Source organism: Macaca thibetana, chromosome 13 (genome assembly GCF_024542745.1).
Source record: "Macaca thibetana thibetana isolate TM-01 chromosome 13, ASM2454274v1, whole genome shotgun sequence".
NCBI lineage: Eukaryota > Metazoa > Chordata > Mammalia > Primates > Cercopithecidae > Macaca > Macaca thibetana.
The window spans coordinates 28008214-28029219 of record NC_065590.1 but is presented as its reverse complement, the minus strand read 5'-3'; the positions used below and the strand labels follow the sequence as shown (position 1 = coordinate 28029219).

Below are 21006 nucleotides of genomic sequence, written 5' to 3'. Positions count from 1 at the left end.
CTGGGAAATCAATATCACAGTCTACTGGTAAACCCATCATGACACATCAGAGCTCCAGAGTACACTGAGTAGGAAGATCTGCTCCAAGGATGTGGGGAGGATTAGGGGAAAAATTATTGCAACTATTAGAATAAAATATGAATCCTCTATTAAATATGTAGCAGATATGTGTTCTGGGATTGTTACATTTTGAATTACTTTGTATATTTATTCTTCACGTGGAAATTTTTATTTTAATGTTACAAAATCTATTAGTTTTTCCCCATATAGATTAGAAGCTAAAGATCTTTCATTAGTTATCTAAGTATTTTCTAATATGCTTAAGTTTTGATGCTATATTTAATCTATTTCAATTTCAAATATAGTTTGTAATGATATACAAAGTAATAATTTAATGTATTTACCCCCCAAAATACCAGGCTGACAGTCTTGTCACCATTTCTTTAACCACAAATTTTAAATGTTATCTATTTTATATGGCAAAGTTGACAGAAACAGAAATTTAAGTATCTGTATTTTCATTTTCAATTCTGATTCATTGATTCACCTATTTATTATGGCATCAAAAGCATATCTTTACATTTATTGTGGTTTTATAATATATTTTGATCTTTTAAAGTCAATCTCTAACCATTACTATTCTTCTCTTCTAATATTTTCTGACAATTCTCATCCCTTTGTAGTTATAAGTAGTCACACAGTAATTTGGGGTAATTTTCTAAAATTACTCTACTTTATAATAAAATATAAGTTCATTTCACAAGGACCAACTTCTTTAATGTAGTGAGGATTCCCATAGAAAGATGATTTGTCTCTCCATTTACTCAATTCTTATTTTATATCCTTCAGTAAAGTGTGGTGATTTGGATAACATATTATGGTTGGACTCATCTTTTATGTGTATTTATTACTTTTTTTGTTTGTTTTGATGGATTATCTGGCTATAAGCACAGATGATTTTGCTCTGGTTTTTTTATTGTCAAGGTTGGGAATACGTGCCACACTATCTCCTGTAAAAGAATTTTGCACGTTCTTTCTGAATATTTGTGAATTATTTTGAATAGAATATGACATTTTTTTCCATGAAATTATATGGGCTTGGAACTTTGGGGACTAGAAGATTCATTACTTAGCAACTTTCTTAATTACTTCCATAATTACTGGCTGCTTCAGGATTTTTATCAAAGAAAACTTCTATAGTGCTTAGAAAATCATCCATGTCATCCAGATTTTGAAAAATATTAGCTTAAGTATAAAGTACATGTCTAAATAGTTATTAAATTCATCAATATTTGTTATTGTAATTCCTTTTTCATTTATAATTTTGTAATTTTTTGTGTATTTTCATGTGCACACACATACCCTCCATTATTTATTTTATTTTACTTTTTTTTTTAGTCAGGCTATTTGGTGATGTATGAGCTTCATTATGTGCTTCATTTGTCTGCTAAACAATTTACTGGCCGGGCGCGCGTGGCTCAAGCCTGTAATCCCAGCACTTTGGGAGGCCGAGGCGGGCGGATCACAAGGTCAGGAGATCGAGACCACAGTGAAACCCCGTCTCTACTAAAAATACAAAAAATTAGCCGGGCGCGGTGGCGGGCGCCCGTAGTCCCAGCTACCCAGGAGGCTGAGGCAGGAGAATGGCGTGAACCCGGGAGGCGGAGCTTGCAGTGAGCCGAGATCGCGCCACTGCACTCCAGCCTGGGCAACAGCGTGAGACTCCGTCTCAAAAAAAAAAAAAAAAAAAAAAAAAAAAAAAAAAACAATTTACTATGGGATCTTGGGTTTTGTTTTTGAATAATATTTTTTATTTATAAAACTTCTTTCTTTCTCTTTTTTGTTTGTCTTATTTTAAATAGGTTTTATTTTGTCTTTGAATATAATGCCTTGTTTCAATATTTTAACATTTATTTTTGTTGCCTTTTAGTAGGAAAACTTTTATGCTTATTCTTTTACATACTATTTGGCCAAAGTCTTAGTTATAATAAGTGTTGTGAGCATTATTATCCTTTTGTAAATCACTGAGACGATTTCAGATTCGATTTAATAATTATTTAGACGTGTTTTTATCTAGTTGAAGTTTTTATTTTTACTTTTACATTTTGATAGGATTCTTCTTAGAATGTATTGGGAATTTCTCTGTAAATGGATCCTTAGTAAATTTTTATAAGTATCCCACAGCAGGTGATAGGCAGAATTTATTTTCCATTGTACAGTACAAAGCAGTCCTTCCCATTGATGAAGGACTTGGTTGAAATGTTTCCTAGCCTTTCCACAGCATACACTGGCAAGTTGGGCACATATCAAAACAGCAACAATAGCAAGAAAGACTCAAAATTTTTAAATTAAAATAAAAATCCCAGCAAAGTGCTATATTCCCATACACGTTAGCAGTTTGGTTCTCAGCTTGAGAAACTAGGTAAGAGCAGAGTCATTTTGTACACTCAATTAATTTGTTTCAAAACGAAGTCTGTCAGTTTTTAAAATCCTTTATTTAAGTCATACTAATTAGGTGATTTTTATCACCTTAAAAAGAGAACCATAATAAGAAACAGCCACCGTCATACTTTCTTGACTTGGAAGCCAGCTGAGGCATTTGAATCTCTCTTGTCATTTTAGAAACCCCAGTCGAACTGGTCACCGTGAGCTGAAAATGAACTGATGCCTTTATGCTTATTTCATATTAAGCCTGATCGACTTAATTGGCCCACGGGCAAATTTTTCTTTAGAATTTCTTTTTTCCCCTAGCGAACAGTACTCATTTTAAATTAAGTTCTCACTATCTCTTTCTTGGATTAACAAAACTACTTCTTAACTGATTTCCCTGGTTCCACTCACACTTTCCCACAGTCTCCTCTCAACAAACAACTACAATGACACTTTTGACCAGAAGATAAACACTTTTTAAAGATACAAGCCTGTCTTTCGGTTTTTAAATTATTTATTATGTCTGCCTAAAATATTTTTTCCTCCTATGTTCACATGCCTAATTTCCTTATACCTCTGATGTCTTTGCTCAAATCTACCCTTTGCAATGAGGCCCACTCTGACCTTTTAATACTACACCCTGCTCCCTGATGCTAACATTTCCAATATCCTCTGCTTTATGTCATTGCTTTTCTACAGCATGTAGTACCTTCTAATGTATTATATATATTCATGATTTATTGACTCAGCCTCCTTGCTTAAACGTAAGCAGCATATCAGGGATGTTTATCATTTGTGTTCACTGAGGAATCCCAAGCACTAGACCAGTTTCCTCCACATAGTATGCATTCAACACACATTAGTTGAGTAACTAAACAATGGTAAGATTTTCAATTCATCTGAAAAAACACATTCTTAAAATGCAACACTAGGAAAAGAATCAATCAAAACTCAGTATCATAACCTAAAAGTCCGAGCACAAACATTTAAGCATGTAAAAAAAAAAAAAGTGTTAAACAAACTTTGGTCTTATGAGACATGAATAAACGTGTTATACATTTATGTGCTGTCTCATGAGGGTGATGGCATGAGTCTCAAGCATGCTCCTCAGCCCTATCCGGGATTGAGCTGAGCACAGAGAAGTCGTAATACAGAAGTGCACTCAACTGTACAGTTTTACATAAGTAGACATTCATGAGCCTGCATTTAAAACAAACAAATATAAACACAGCAGAGCTACACATTTCCTAATCAAGGGAACATTTTCACCTATTCCGGTTTAGACATGGAGATTGCAGGTAAGTTTTTCTTCTGAGGTCTTCACAAAACCAAATTCACTCTGGTATACTGATACACAGATTATGTAACTCCAATGTGTTAAAATATGGCAAATGATGTATTTGAGAGTGTTTATTCTAAAATTACAGACTGTTAAAAATATGAAAACGAAATGTGACTCAAATAATTTCAAAACAGTTTTTTTAATTGACAGAAATAATAATTATATAGTTATCTTTGCTGTCATGACAATAAGATGAGACTTTTAAGAACACTTTCCATATCGATATCCTCAAAAGCTGGTTGTAAATTCAAGCAGTTACGCTTAACACTGTAACTGGTGCATTTGTACTTGTGGCATATTGGCCAGAAGTATAGACACCAGCAATGTCCTTCCCTTACCCTTCAGATCTTCCTTTTGCTTTGGCCAACATCCAATGGCCAGTATCTACATTTAGCTGCCTTCAGTCTTTTTTTCTAGATCCTAGGAAGGTCCTTTGCCTATAGGGGCAGATCACACCCAGTGGTTCAGGAAGCTAAGTGTCCTAGCTCCCTCATTCTTGGAGTAATTCTGACTCATATGGTGTACGTTTCCCAGAGTTTCCCTCACAGGATTAAGCTTTCTATTGGCTTAAAATAACATACCATTTATCTTCTGCCAGTACCTTGCAGGCATCACTTGCCCATTGCCCTTCAGATGTTTCCTTAACTTCTCGCTTTCTCAACAAAAAACAAACAAACAAACAAAACAAAACAAAACAAAACAAAAAAAAAAACCTACTTTCACTCAAATCCTCCAGTTAATCAGCTAAAGTGCACCTGGCATAAACCACCACCAATAGTTGACTATGACATTGATTATTTTGTGATTATATTTTTCTGTGCAAATTTGACACATTATAATGACATTGTACATATTGTATTAATGTCAATGTATTAGATATCTTCATTTTGCTCCTCTAGATAGAGTTCCACCCTTTTATACCTTGTTCTATCCTGCTTCCTGGACATATTTGCGTGGAGTGCATTGATTGATAGGCTCCTTTGACCTCTGGCTTCTAAGCTGTCAGTCATGGGAGGAACCTGCAAAACATGAAAACATGAAAGGAGAGTGGAGTCAGGGTAATTATTCCACTGGTGTCTTTCCTCTCTTCCATGTCACTATAGATTGGCTGTATTTCTCTTGCACATGCCACCTTCTTGTCAGGCTGCTCTATCCATGTAGCTTTTATAATAATTCCCAGTTCTGGTGACCACTCCCTCCAATTCTTTAGACCTAGGAGGTGTAATAGCCCCTACTGTTACTAAGCCAGGATAGAACACTATCTACTGTTTGTAGAGATGGAGAAACCAAAATTATAATAAATAATCCCTTAATTAAATGCTCCATGGGTTACTCAATTTGAATATGCCTTCACTTCATGACAGGACCCTGACTTTTACAGTAAATAATAAATGCACATGATTAAAAAAAAAAAGAAAAACAAACTCAAACAGATGGTACAAAATTATTATGTTCTTTCCAATTATCATTCCCTAGAGGTAAACATCTTCAACTGTTTCTCTCCAAATACTATATATTTTTTCCATATGTGTTTTGGGTTAGCCAAAACCTAATAATAACTATGGATTCCTTGCTTTGAAATACAAAATCTAGCTCACCTACATTTCTAATACCTCTCTTCCCTATGCTCCAGTAGTCTTGGCAACTGATATTAGAATGTTCGGATCGCCTTCTATCTTTAGGATAGGTAATACAATGCAACTTCTTTTTCTTAATCCGTCAACTTCTACAAAATGTATCTTTAATTCCCGCCATAGAAAATTTAAAAAAAATATATCAGTGGCACCACATTCCCTTACCTCTCTTTATTTTCCTCTCCACTTCCCAATTGTTTGCTAGCTCTAGCATGGATTGAATACTACCAGGTTAAAAAATTGACTTTTTTTTTTTTTTCCCCCAGAATTCAGACCTCCAATTACTCAAACAACTTTTTGGTTTTCCTGAAATTTCAATGCCTTGTTTACATTTTTCCACTTAAAAAAAAAAAGATACTATGCCTGCACCATAGCACTAAGTTCATTCAGCTTTCAAATATATAATTTGTTAATGTGAACACAATTTCACTTTGTGTTTTTAATGAATTGCTGTCTAAGCCTACTGCACACCTTGTATTCTAAACTTCCTTTCATTTCTCTCCTCTCATAATTATACATTATTGTTTTTATCTTTTTGATTATATATTTGGATTATATTTTACTATTCCTAGGACATATTCTCAATTATTTTTTTCTTGGTAAATAAGTGCATTAAAGGTAAATTTTATGATATCCTGCATGTAGAAAATTCTTAATTTTTTCCTTGTGGTTAATTGTTACTCAGTTTAAATACAGAACGCTAGTTAAAATAATTTACTTTAAAAACTTTAAAGACAATATATTTCATTCTACTGTTTTGATTGAAATTTTGCTAGAGTGAATATATGGCATTTTCTTTTTGTTCTGACAGATTTTTATTTTATTAATGCTTTAGTGTTCTTTTGAGTTCTCTTTGATAATCACATACTTTTAATTTCTAAGAATTTTTTCTTATTCTTCCATTGCCCCTTTTAATTTATCATTCTACTTTTCTTTAAAACTGCAATATGTGTGCTCACTTCAGCTGCACATATACTAAAGTTGGAATGATACAGAGAAGATCAGCATGACCCCTGCACAAGGTGGCATGTAAATTCTTGATGCATTCCATTTTTTTTTAAAGGCAATATCTTCTTGTGTAGCTGTGAAGAGACTAAGTAGATTATTTTTTTAAAAAAACACATCTTTTGTGCTCACTTTGGCAGCACATATACTAAAATTGGAATGATACAGAGAAGATTAGCACAACCCCTGCGCAAGGATGACACATAAATTCATGAAGCATTCCATATTTAAAATAATAATAATAAAACACATCTTTTAATGTGTGATTTATTCATTTTTTTCAAGGTCTGTGTTCTACTTCCTTGCCTTTTCTGTTTTGCTGTTTCTGTTCCTTGCATACCTATTGCTCATTAGATATGAGTTCATGATTGTGAAGGAAGGATTAGATTGATTACATTCTAGCAGGATTCCTCTTTCCCTATTAAAGTGCTTTCCCAACAGTCTTATCATGAAAATGAGACTATTGACCTAAATTTATGTGTCTAACTGGGCATGTTATATGGATGGTATACTGTTGGGCATGCCACGTGGAAGGTCCTATGTACACTTGTTGGGTATGTCAGATAGTAGAATTCTCTGTATACTGCCCAGATACATCACATGGAAGAATCTATGTTCTCTGATTGGCAATGTCATATGGAAGTTTCTATGTATGCTGATCAGGCATATCATATGGAAGTTTCCAAGTACACTGTTTGGGCATATCATATGTAGATTTTATTTATCAACATGGGGAAGAAGTAGGTAGGCTGTGTTCTATAAAGCCAAAAATGAGGAAGGGTTTATTCTGTTGGACTGAGGCCAAAACCAGAAGTCCTAATCCTTCACAGACATATCATTAAATTTCTGAAAACAACAGTGGGACTTTCAGCTTCCAGTCTCATATGTAAAAAAACTGGAAGTCACCATTTCATCCTAATAACAAATAAAAAGCTGAACACACTAAAACTGAATATATTGTCTTAGATCCATCAGAGACATGAGGTCATAGGACAAATCCCTGTCTCCCAAATTAGAGAGACCAACAGGAAAACAGAGACAATGAAAACTTACTGAAGCAGAAACCTTAGTGGGGACTTAAAAATGATGCCCAAAAACATGCCTCTTTGGACTTCAAAGCACTTGAGGAATAGCAAATAAAGGAAGGGCTTTCTCTGAAGTTACCCTACCTGCCTAAAGACTGAATCTTTCAGGAAATATCCAATTGTTGTGATACCCTTCCTTAGATATTTCATTAATTAGAGGAAATCAATATATATTCCAGGAAGGAAGACTGATGTGGACACCACACTCAGAACCCAGATGAACTTTGTCTCAAGCTTCTGTTTGTTCTTTAGGCCCATTCATCTCCCCTAAAAATAATTTATTCTTCTTCTAAAAATTGCCTATATCCTCCACTTTCCTCTGCTTTATGAAGATGATGTTTAAGCTTCAATCATCTGGTCCCTTGTTGAGTCTCATATTTTGTGTTACTCCTGTGCACTTGCACATAGGAAATTTCTATGCCTTTTCTAGTATTAATCTGTCTATTGTCAGTTTATTTCAGCAGACTAAATTATCAGAATTTCAGGTGAAAATCTGAGCTTCCCTTTACTCATGAGCTGAAAATCTGTGGAAACTAGTGCCAGGCAGGAAGTCCTGAACTGTAATTGACACACAGTTGGAGGCTCAGTGTAGACAAGTCTGAGACATAAAAACTCCAGGGGTGGTCAGTCATTTTGGAGTCCCAGTCATTTGGGAGCTCCAGTGGTTTTTTGAGTTTTACCTCCTGAAACTCTACTAGGTTCTTACAGAATAACTGATCTTCAACGAAGCATACAATAACATAAATTGGGGAATGGGCATTCTATTTAATAAATGGTACTGGGAAAACTGGCAAGCCTCATGTAGAAGAATGAAATTGGACCCCTATCTCTTACTTTATATAAAAATCAACTCAAGATGGATCAAATACTTTAATATACAACCCGAAACCATGAAAATTCTAGAAGACAAAGTTCGGAAAACTCTTTCAGACATTGGCCTATGTAAATACTTCATGACTTAGACCCCAAAAGCAAAAGCAATGAAAACAAAACTAAATAAATGGGACCTAATTAAACTATAAGGCTTCTGCCCAGCAAAAGGAATAATCAGCAGAGTAAACAGACATCCCACAGAATGGAGAAACTATTTGCATACTACACATCCAACAAAGGACTAATATCCAAAATCTACAAGGAACTCAGACAAATCAGCAAGAAAAAAACAAATAATCCCATGAAAAAGTGGGCAAAGAACATGAACAGACATCTCTCAAAAGAAGCTATATAAATGTAAATGGTCAACAAACATATGAAAAAATGATCAATATCATTAATCATCAGGAAAATGCAAATTAAAAGTACAGTAAGATAGCACTATACTCCTTCAAGAATGGCCATTACTAAAAAGTCAAAAAACAATAGATGTTGGTGTGGATGAGGGGGAAACACTCATATATGGCTAGCGGGAATGTAAATTAGTACAACCTCTAAGGAAAACAGTATGAAGATTCTCTGAAGATCTAAATGTAGATTCACCATTTGATCCAGCAGTCCCACTCCTGGGTATCTACCCTCCCAAAAGGAAATCGCTATATTAAAAAGACATTTGCACATGTATGTTTATAGCAGCACAATTCACAATTGCAAAGATGTGGAACCAATCTAAGTGCCGATTGTCTAATGAATGGATAAAGAAAACGTTATACACACACACACACACACACCATGGAACACTACTCAGCATAAAAAGGAACCAAATAATGTATTTTGCAGTATGTGGATGGAGCTGGAGGCCATTATTCTATGTAAAGTAACACAGGAGTAGAAAACCAAAAATTCTATTTTCTCACTTACAAATGGGAGCTAAGCTATAAGTATGCAAAGGCATACAGAGTGATATAATGAACTTTAGAGACTCAGAAGGGGGAGGGTGAAAGGAAATGTACGGATAAAAAAATACATATTATGTACAATGAACACTATGGCTGATGGGCACACTAAAATCTCAGAGTTTCCCGCTATATAATTCATCCATATAACAAGAAACCACTTGTACCTCAAAGCTATTGAAATAAAAAATAAATATGCATATGCATATATATATATTTATACACACACACAATAAAAAGAGAGTCAGAAGATAAACAAAACAACACCAAACTATATATTGTCTAAAACAAATCCATTTTAAATATAAAACACACATAGATTAAATGTAAATGGATAAAGAAAATTATACCAAGCTAAAAACATGAATTGAAAGAAAATAGGTATAGCAATATTAATTTTAGTTACAGCAGACTTCAGAGCATGGAAATTTATCAGGGATAATAAAGAACACTACATAATTATAAAGGGGTTAATTCTTCAAGAAGACATAACAATTCTTAACATGTATGTGCCTAACAACAGAGTATTAAAATATGTGAAAGAAAACTGATAGATCTGTGAAGATATATATATATATATACAGTATTATAGTTGGAGACTTCAATACACTCCTATTAGAAAAGAACAGATCCAACAGACACAAAATTAATAAAGACAGTGAAATTCAACAACACCATTCATCAGCTGGATGAATGTCTATAGACATCTATAGACAACTTTATCCAACAATAGGAGAATGCACATTATTCATAGGTTCACAGGGATATTCACCAACATAGACCACATTCTGGGTCATAAAAAACACCTGAAAAACTTGAAAGAACAGAAATCATACAATGTCTGCTCTCAGATCACAATGGAATTAAGCTGGAAATCAGTAACAGAAAGATAGCTGGAAAATCCCAAATCGCTTAGAGATTAAACAACACTTCTAAATAACACGTGGGTTCTCATTCTTATGAGATTAAGGGTTCACTTGTTACCCAGTTCTGATAATGAGACTTAAAGTTGAGATTCGGAGATAGCTCAGAATAAAGGGCTCTAACACTGCTTCTTTCTTATTTACATTAAATTGGTTAAAATGCTGCATTTGATTACAACTTTTTAGTTCTCTTTATGTATATAACTCAACTCTTAGCATATAACGAGATTTTGTTATTGCAATCCCTACAACCTCGCAATATTACATTGATGTCTTTCTTTTCTGAAATATTAATAAAGGTATAAATTTTATTTTTCCTATTGAATATGTTTATATGTAATTAGACCACAGAAGAAAAAATACTGGCATATGTTCTCATTATTTTTTAACAAATATATATTTAAATATTTGTATCATTTCAATATACTCAAAATGTTGGCATTTCAAATAGATGTCAGTTTTCAAGTAACATACACTTGTAATTATATTATTTTAAATAATGGTGATTATTTTTTCTAATTGGCTAATGTTTTAATTCAACAAACCTGTAGAAAACATTGTCCTTCTTCAAAGAGCTTCATTCCTAACTAGAAAATATTTTGCCCTAAGGAATGAGAAAACAGCACAGAAAAAAAATATAATCTTTCTCAGTAGCTGGTATTCAGACAAAAAATGTCCTACATGTTTATATCATTTAGTTTACATCCAAGATTTTGACACTACAATGAAAATTACAATATTGGGAAAATCAAGAGCAACTACATTTGAATAAAATCAAAGAGAAGGGAGGAAAGAAAAAAAAAATAAGCAAACACACTCAGATCCTTAGCTCAGGTTTTTTCACTGATGCTTCATAGCATCAGTTCCTTCCACTCTAAACAGCAGCAGTGGCAGCAATGCAGACATTCAACTATGAAATGAGCGTGATTTCCAGGTGGCCTTCTTCAATAAGGATAGCATTAAATGACTATTTAAATTAGCCAGGAAGTGAAACATTTCTCAAATAAGAAGCCTATACAATTGAAATTCTGCACAGCACAGCTAAGGGAAGATTTGAGGCTGATACCTACCTACTACTACCACCATCAAGCATTCCAACATTTTTTAAATGAGCAAACTAATGATAATGAAACTAATTTTACCACATGACCCTGGGAGAGGAAGATTTTCTATAAACTTTTGCTATTAACAGCTAGGATATTCTGAAACTATTTACCATTAAGAGATAAGCACAATGAGAAAGGTAGCTTTTAATATACAGCAGAGAATGTGCAAATAAAACCACTGATATGACAGAATCCCAGTATAATAGCGTTTGCAACAGTCAACTTTATAGTTAAGGTTACAACTCAATTTCATATCCCTGCTTTACTTGCTCATAAAAACTTGGTGGAAAGTTCTTCAACATTAAAACTTTTCATACTTGATCTCCAAGTAAATATGAATGATAAACATGAAGGTTTTTCAATTTTAATAAAAGATTCTTTCTTTTGCTTTCTCCCAGGACAGTTCCTTCACACAAGTACTCCAACAAATAGCATGAACAATGAGGAATTTAAAATGCAGGAATTTCCTAATTAAACTTCAAACATTTATTATGGACCCTTTTCTCTTAAACAACACCTGAAGTTCAGGGAACTTAAAAACCTTCTGACAAAGCACTAGCCCTCAGGGAGGAAAAATACTGTCTAGGCTTCGAAAACCCATCCAATAACCTGGAACTTATTTAGATCTTCACTAGAGAAAAGCTGAATGTGGTTATGGAAATTTTGGTGGCCTCAGATTACAGTAATACTCTATTAAATTTACATACAATTACATTTTTGCTAATAGATCTGCCCTGGAATTTTCCCCATTATATTGTGGATATGTTTTTAATTTACTGCATATTATAATTTTATTTAAAATATTCTATCGATATATAATAGTTGTACAAAACACATGTGATATTTTAATACCTGTATATAATGTGTAATGATCAAAGCAGGGTAATAGGACTATCCATCACCTCCAACATTTATCTTTCCTTCGTATTGGGAACATTACGAATCTTCTCTTCTAGCTATTTTGAAATATACAATAAATTATTGTTAACTATGATTTCCCTGCTGTACTGTGGAATGCTAGTACTTATTCCTTTCTATCAAACTGTGTTTTTATACCCTTTATCCAATTTTTCTTCCTCTCTCCTTCCCTTCCCATCTCATGTTATCGTGTGCAATTGACACATAATAATTGTGTATATTTATCGGGCACAGGGTGATATTTTGATGCATAAATACAATGTGATGTTTTAACACATTAAAAAACCTTCCTAGCTGGGGAGAGACTGCCTCTCCCTGGGTTAAGCCAATTCTAAGAGATAGTAAAGGACCCAGCAGAAGCATGCCTTTGATATACAAAGTAACCACCAGAGCCATACTTTCTCTACCTGGCCCATCACACCAAGAGGTAACAGTCCTCTGCCTTAATCATCCCAGGGCCAAGTAGCAGGCAACTAGGGACCACCCTATAGCCCAAAGTCTGCCAGTGATTCAAACTAGCCAATCCTAAGTTATTCAGTCTACCCTGCCTTGCCTTTCCTGCTGACCCCAATAAATGCAATGGCTGAAACCATCCTCTCACTCCTGTCTTCTGCCCTTTGACCACCCTGGTGTCTTGCCTGTGTGGCCCTGTGTGGCCTGTTGTGCCTCCCATCTTCTAGGACCTGTGAGTATAATAAACTTCATTTTTTTCTTGAGCCTCTCCATTGTCTCCTCTTGTGGCCACACCTCACTGAAAATCACATAAAAGAATACAAAACACCCTTCTTCCCAGATGTCACCTAATACTTTATTGGCAAGAACGCATTGCTAAGTCTAACCAATAAATCAGACCTGTAATATTTGACGATAAGATTTTCTTCCATTCCTTTTCATCGCACAACCTCCTTCAAAATCTTTCTGATATCTCAGGCAAATATCTAGCTCTGTTCCCATCAATAATATCAGACTCACTTTTAGAAACTGACCTTCCCCTTCCTTGAATGATTGCTTAACCTGTCCAGTGGCACTAACCAAGATTTGCAGCACACCTACCCAGAGGTGGTAGGAAATGTATGGAAATAGTACCTTGGGGAATAAGGTAGGGAAAGCATTGTTTGACTTTTGTGTGTAGGAGCTAAAGATGCTTATTAATTATCTTGCAACATTCTGCAATGATACAAAATGAATTATATGGTCCAAAATGTCAGCAGCACCTTGTTGAGAAATAATAGTGTACATGATCTCTCACTTCAAGAAACTGGTCATCTAGGATATCATTCATGTTAGGCCTGCCAGTCCTAGATGTCCTAGCAAACTAGAGTTATAGAAACATATTACATAATTCACATCAGAAAATGGATGCAATTGTTTCAATTCTTGAATAGATCTTGAGAAAATAACCTCTCCCTCCACATGAGTATGGAACCCAGAAATGGTCATTTGAGATTTAAATATTCTGCTTCTAAAGGACTTTGGACATTCATAGATAATATGAAGCCAGAAATACAAATCTCCACACTCCAGGTCTTTATTATCTAGACTGACAGAGCATAACAGTGGTGGTGGTGGGGGGGTGATCTGGGGAAGGTGGTATAGGCACCACAGCAATCTAGAAAAAGATGACTCAATACTATTCAAACACCAAAACCACAGGAAAGGTAAAGAGAATGTCCTTTAAGACTATAGACTTTCATATCTGACATTCCCATGTCCAAGTCCTCTGTTTTGTGCTTAATATGAATGATATTAGGTAATTGCTTCTAGAGGTTGGGACTTCTAATAGATAGAGTGCAAGTAAAAATGTGGAAAGAAAGAACTAAAGACCAGTTTAGAATCTGTCATCCTGAGAAAAGCAGCAGCATTAGGAAACAATAATAGGTAATACTTATTGAATGCTCATTCTGCATGAGGTGCTAATACATGTATTCACTTCATCCTTACAACTCTAAGAGGTTTTATGACCCATTTTGGCACAAAGATTATGAAGGTTAGACAGGTGACATCACTTGAACAAGGTCACAGTAGCTGGTACATGGAAGAGTTAGGGCTTGAACCTAGGACTTCTTTACTTGAAATCAAAAACTGTTAGACATTACTCTAACCTTCTTTCTCAGAGACCTTCATGAAAGCTGCAGTATTATAGTGGTAAAGACACAAAAGCAGCCCCAGGACATCAAGACAGCCCTTCTTGGACTTCCACTTTGCTGGGGAGAATAAGCAGCATTTGAAAGGAATGGTGCTGCCAAGATTTGCCTGAAAGTTATGCCAGGCAGAAAGCCAGTGGAAAGGTGCCAATCTTATCACTGGCACAGCACAAGGAAGGAGCACGAAACAGAAAATGGCCACTCAGCTTGGAACATAACTGACAGGACACCCCAGCAGCTGCCTCTGTGCATTCACACCCATGGCATGGAAAGCTGGAACACCAGTGCCACTACAGGACTCCTCCCAAGTGGAAGCATAACTGACAGGACACCCCAGCAGCATGGCCTTGCTCTTTCATGTTTAACTCCATATCCACAGAAGAGACAAACTGATGATTATGGAAGATCCATTGAAGAGCTCTCTCCAAGAGAGTCAAAATCCATGAAAGAGCATATCACGAACATGAAGGACAGAGACCCAAGAGCCAACATGTTTAGTGATATGTGATCCAGAAGAAAAGACCAGAACTAATGAATAACAAAGATAAAATAGAGGGGTGGAGCAAGATGGCCGAATAGGAACAGCTCCAGTCTCCAACTCCCAGCGCGAGCGACACAGAAGACCGGTGATTTCTGCATTTTCAACTGAGGTACTGGGTTCATCTCACTGGGGAGTGCCGGACGATCGGTGCTGGTCAGCTGCTGCAGCCCGACCAGCGAGAGCTGAAGCAGGGCAAGGCATTGCCTCACCTGGGAAGCGCAAGGGGGAAGGGAATCCCTTTTCCTAGCCAGGGGAACTGAGACACACAACACCTGGAAAATCGGGTAACTCCCACCCCAATACTGTGCTTTAAGCAAACAGGCACACCAGGAGATCATATCCCACACCTGGCCGGGAGGGTCCCACACCCACGGAGCCTCCCTCATTGCTAGCACAGCAGTCTGTGATCTACCGGCAAGGCAGCAGCGAGGCTGGGGGAGGGGCGCCTGCCATTGCTGAGGCTTAAGTAGGTAAACAAAGCTGCTGGGAAGCTCGAACTGGGTGGAGCTCACAGCAGCTCAAGGAAATCTGCCTGTCTCTGTAGACTCCACCTCTGGGGACAGGGCAATAACAAACACAGCCCAAACCTCTGCAGATGCAAATGACTCTGTCTGACAGCTTTGAAGAGAGCAGTGGATCTCCCAACACGGAGGTTGAGATCTGAGAAGGGACAGACTCCCTGCTCAAGTGGGTCCCTGACCCCTGAGTAGCCTAACTGGGAGACATCCCCAACTAGGGGCAGTCTGACACCCCACACCTCACAGGGTGGAGTACACCCCTGAGAGGAAGCTTCCAAAGCAAGAATCAGACAGGTACACTCGCTGTTCAGAAATATTCTATCTTCTGCAGCCTCTGCTGCTGATACCCAGGCAAACTGGAGTGGACCTCAAGCAATCTCCAACAGACCTACAGCTGAGGGTCCTGACTGTTAGAAGGAAAACTATCAAACAGGAAGGACACCTACACCAAAACCCCATCAGTACATCACCATCATCAAAGACCAGAGGCAGATAAAACCACAAAGATGGGGAAAAAGCAGGGCAGAAAAGCTGGAAATTCAAAAAATAAGAGCGCATCTCCCCCGGCAAAGGAGCGCAGCTCATCGCCAGCAACGGATCAAAGCTGGACGGAGAATGACTTTGACGAGATGAGAGAAGAAGGCTTCAGTCCATCAAATTTCTCAGAGCTAAAGGAGGAATTACATACCCAGCGCAAAGAAACTAAAAATCTTGAAAAAAAAGTGGAAGAATTGATGGCTAGAGTAATTAATGCAGAGAAGGTCCTAAACGAAATGAAAGAGATGAAAACCATGACACGAGAAATACGTGACAAATGCACAAGCTTCAGTAACCAACTCGATCAACTGGAAGAAAGAGTATCTGCAATTGAGGATCAAATGAATGAAATGAAGCGAGAAGAGAAACCAAAAGAAAAAAGAAGAAAAAGAAATGAACAAAGCCTGCAAGAAGTATGGGATTATGTAAAAAGACCAAATCTACGTCTGATTGGGGTGCCTGAAAGTGAGGGGGAAAATGGAACCAAGTTGGAAAACACTCTTCAGGATATCATCCAGGAGAACTTCCCCAACCTAGTAGGGCAGGCCAACATTCAAATCCAGGAAATACAGAGAACGCCACAAAGATACTCCTCGAGAAGAGCAACTCCAAGACACATAATTGCCAGATTCACCAAAGTTGAAATGAAGGAAAAAATCTTAAGGGCAGCCAGAGAGAAAGGTCGGGTTACCCACAAAGGGAAGCCCATCAGACTAACAGCAGATCTCTCGGCAGAAACTCTCCAAGCCAGAAGAGAGTGGGGGCCAATATTCAACATTCTTAAAGAAAAGCATTTTAAACCCAGAATTTCATATCCAGCCAAACTAAGTTTCATAAGTGAAGGAGAAATAAAATCCTTTACAGATAAGCAAATGCTTAGAGATTTTGTCACCACTAGGCCTGCCTTACAAGAGACCCTGAAGGAAGCACTCAACATGGAAAGGAACAACCGGTACCAGCCATTGCAAAAACATGCCAAAATGTAAAGACCATCGAGGCTAGGAAGAAACTGCATCAACTAATGAGCAAAATAACCAGTTAATATCATAATGGCAGGATCAAGTTCACACATAACAATCTTAACCTTAAATGTAAATGGGCTAAATGCTCCAATTAAAAGACACAGACTGGCAAACTGGATAAAGAGTCAAGACCCATCAGTCTGCTGTATTCAGGAGATCCATCTCACACGCAGAGACATACATAGGCTCAAAATAAAGGGATGGAGGAAGATTTACCAAGCAAATGGAGAACAAAAAAAAGCGGGGGTTGCAATACTAGTCTCTGATAAAACAGACTTTAAACCATCAAAGATCAAAAGAGACAAAGAAGGCCATTACATAATGGTAAAGGGATCAATTCAACAGGAAGAGCTAACTATCCTAAATATATATGCACCCAATACAGGAGCACCCAGATTCATAAAGCAAGTCCTTAGAGACTTACAAAGAGACTTAGACTGCCATACAATAATAATGGGAGACTTCAACACTCCACTGTCAACATTAGACAGATCAACGAGACAGAAAGTTAACAAGGATATCCAGGAATTGAACTCATCTCTGCAGCAAGCAGACCTAATAGACATCTATAGAACTCTCCGCCCCAAATCAACAGAATATACATTCTTCTCAGCACCACATCGTACTTACTCCAAAATCGACCACGTAATTGGAAGTAAAGCACTCCTCAGCAAATGTACAAGAACAGAAATTATAACAAACTGTCTCTCAGACCACAGTGCAATCAAACTACAACTCAGGACTAAGAAACTCAATCAAAACCGCTCAACTACATGGAAACTGAGCAACCTGCTCCTGAATGACTACTGGGTACATAACGAAATGAAGGCAGAAATAAAGATGTTCTTTGAAACCAATGAGAACAAAGATACAACATACCAGAATCTCTGGGACACATTTAAAGCAGTGTGTAGAGGGAAATTTATAGCACTAAATGCCCACAAGAGAAAGCAGGAAAGATCTAAAATTGACACTCTAACATCACAATTAAAAGAACTAGAGAAGCAAGAGCAAACACATTCGAAAGCTAGCAGAAGGCTAGAAATAACTAAGATCAGAGCAGAACTGAAGGAGATAGAGACACAAAAAACTCTCCAAAAAATCAATGAATCCAGGAGTTGGTTTTTTGAAAAGATCAACAAAATTGACAGACCACTAGCAAGACTAATAAAGAAGAAAAGAGAGAAGAATCAAATCGACGCAATTAAAAATGATAAAGGGGATATCACCACCGACCCCACAGAAATACAAACTACCATCAGAGAATACTATAAACACCTCTATGCAAATAAACTGGAAAATCTAGAAGAAATGGATAATTTCCTGGACACTTACACTCTTCCAAGACTAAACCAGGAAGAAGTTGAATCCCTGAATAGACCAATAGCAGGCTCTGAAATTGAGGCAATAATTAATAGCCTACCAACCAAAAAAAGTCCAGGACCAGATGGATTCACAGCTGAGTTCTACCAGAGGTACAAGGAGGAGTTGGTACCATTCCTTCTGAAACTATTCCAATCAATAGAAAAAGAGGGAATCCTCCCTAACTCATTTTATGAGGCCAACATCATCCTGATACCAAAGCCTGGCAGAGACACAACAAAAAAAGAGAATTTTAGACCAATATCCCTGATGAACATCGATGCAAAAATCCTCAATAAAATACTGGCAAACCGGATTCAGCAACACATCAAAAAGCTTATCCACCATGATCAAGTGGGCTTCATCCCTGGGATGCAAGGCTGGTTCAACATTCGCAAATCAATAAACATAATCCAGCATATAAACAGAACCAAAGACAAGAACCACATGATTATCTCAATAGATGCAGAAAAGGCTTTTGACAAAATTCAACAGCCCTTCATGCTAAAAACGCTCAATAAATTCGGTATTGATGGAACGTACCTCAAAATAATAACAGCTATTTATGACAAACCCACAGCCAATATCATACTGAATGGGCAAAAACTGGAAAAATTCCCTTTGAAAACTGGCACAAGACAGGGATGCCCTCTCTCACCACTCCTATTCAACATAGTGTTGGAAGTTCTGGCTAGGGCAATTAGGCAAAAGAAAGAAATCAAGGGTATTCAGTTAGGAAAAGAAGAAGTCAAACTGTCCCTGTTTGCAGATGACATGATTGTATATTTAGAAAACCCCATTGTCTCAGCCCAAAATCTCCTTAAGCTGATAAGCAACTTCAGCAAAGTCTCAGGATACGAAATTAACGTGCAAAAATCACAAGCATTCTTATACACCAGTAACAGACAAACAGAGAGCCAAATCAGGAATGAACTTACATTCACAATTGCTTCAAAGAGAATAAAATACCTAGGAATCCAACTTACAAGGGATGTAAAGGACCTCTTCAAGGAGAACTACAAACCACTGCTCAGTGAAATAAAAGAGGACACAAACAAATGGAAGAACATACCATGCTCATGGATAGGAAGAATCAATATCGTGAAAATGGCCATACTGCCCAAGGTAATTTATAGATTCAATGCCATCCCCATCAAGCTACCAATGAGGTTCTTCACAGAATTGGAAAAAACTGCTTTAAAGTTCATATGGAACCAAAAAAGAGCCCGCATCTCCAAGACAATCCTAAGTCAAAAGAACAAAGCTGGAGGCATCACGCTACCTGACTTCAAACTATACTACAAGGCTACAGTAACCAAAACAGCATGGTACTGGTACCGAAACAGAGATATAGACCAATGGAACAGAACAGAGTCCTCAGAAATAATACCACACATCTACAGCCATCTGATCTTTGACAAACCTGAGAGAAACAAGAATGGGGAAAGGATTCCCTATTTAATAAATGGTGCTGGGAAAATTGGCTAGCCATAACTAGAAAGCTGAAACTGGATCCTTTCCTTACTCCTTATACGAAAATTAATTCAAGATGGATTAGAGACTTAAATGTTAGACCTAATACCATAAAAATCCTAGAGGAAAACCTAGGTAGTACCATTCAGGACATAGGCATGGGCAAAGACTTCATGTCTAAAACACCAAAAGCAACGGCAGCAAAAGCCAAAATTGACAAATGGGATCTCATTAAATTAAAGAGCTTCTGCACAGCAAAAGAAACTACCATCAGAGTGAACAGGCAACCTACAGAATGGGAGAAAATTTTTGCAATCTACTCATCTGACAAAGGGCTAATATCCAGAACCTACAAAGAACTCAAACAAATTTACAAGAAAAAAACAAACAACTCCATCAAAAAGTGGGCAAAGGATATGAACAGACATTTCTCAAAAGAAGACATTCATACAGCCAACAGACACATGAAAAAATGCTCATCATCACTGGCCATCAGAGAAATGCAAATCAAAACCACAATGAGATACCATCTCACACCAGTTAGAATGGCGATCATTCAAAAGTCAGGAAACAACAGGTGCTGGAGAGGATGTGGAGAAATAGGAACACTTTTACACTGTTGGTGGGATTGTAAACTAGTTCAACCATTATGGAAAACAGTATGGCGATTCCTCAAGGATCTAGAACTAGATGTACCATATGACCCAGCCATCCCATTACTGGGTATATACCCAAAGGATTATAAATTATGCTGCTATAAAGACACATGCACACGTATGTTTATTGCAGCACTATTCACAATAGCAAAGACTTGGAATCAACCCAAATGTCCATCAGTGACAGATTGGATTAAGAAAATGTGGCACATATACACCATGGAATACTATGCAGCCATCAAAAAGGATGAGTTTGCGTCCTTTGTAGGGACATGGATGCAGCTGGAAACCACCATTCTTAGCAAACTATCACAAGAACAGAAAACCAAACACCGCATGTTCTCACTCATAGGTGGGAACTGAACAATGAGATCACTTGGACTCAGGAAGGGGAACATCACACACAGGGGCCTATCATGGGGAGGGGGGAGGGGGAGGGATTGCATTGGGAGTTATACCTGATGTAAATGATGAGTTGATT

At 37.0% G+C, this 21006-nt stretch overlaps 2 non-coding genes across 2 annotated transcripts; both read left to right on the top strand.

Moving 5' to 3' along the window:
• The first annotated feature begins 6357 nt into the window (after positions 1-6357).
• On the top strand, positions 6358-6463 carry LOC126934618 (U6 spliceosomal RNA). Its single transcript, XR_007719069.1, has one exon. It is a non-coding gene; the product is annotated as a U6 spliceosomal RNA (small nuclear RNA).
• Positions 6464-6535: 72 nt separating this feature from the next.
• Positions 6536-6642, top strand: LOC126934607 (U6 spliceosomal RNA). Its single transcript, XR_007719059.1, has one exon. It is a non-coding gene; the product is annotated as a U6 spliceosomal RNA (small nuclear RNA).
• The last annotated feature ends 14364 nt before the right edge of the window (positions 6643-21006 follow it).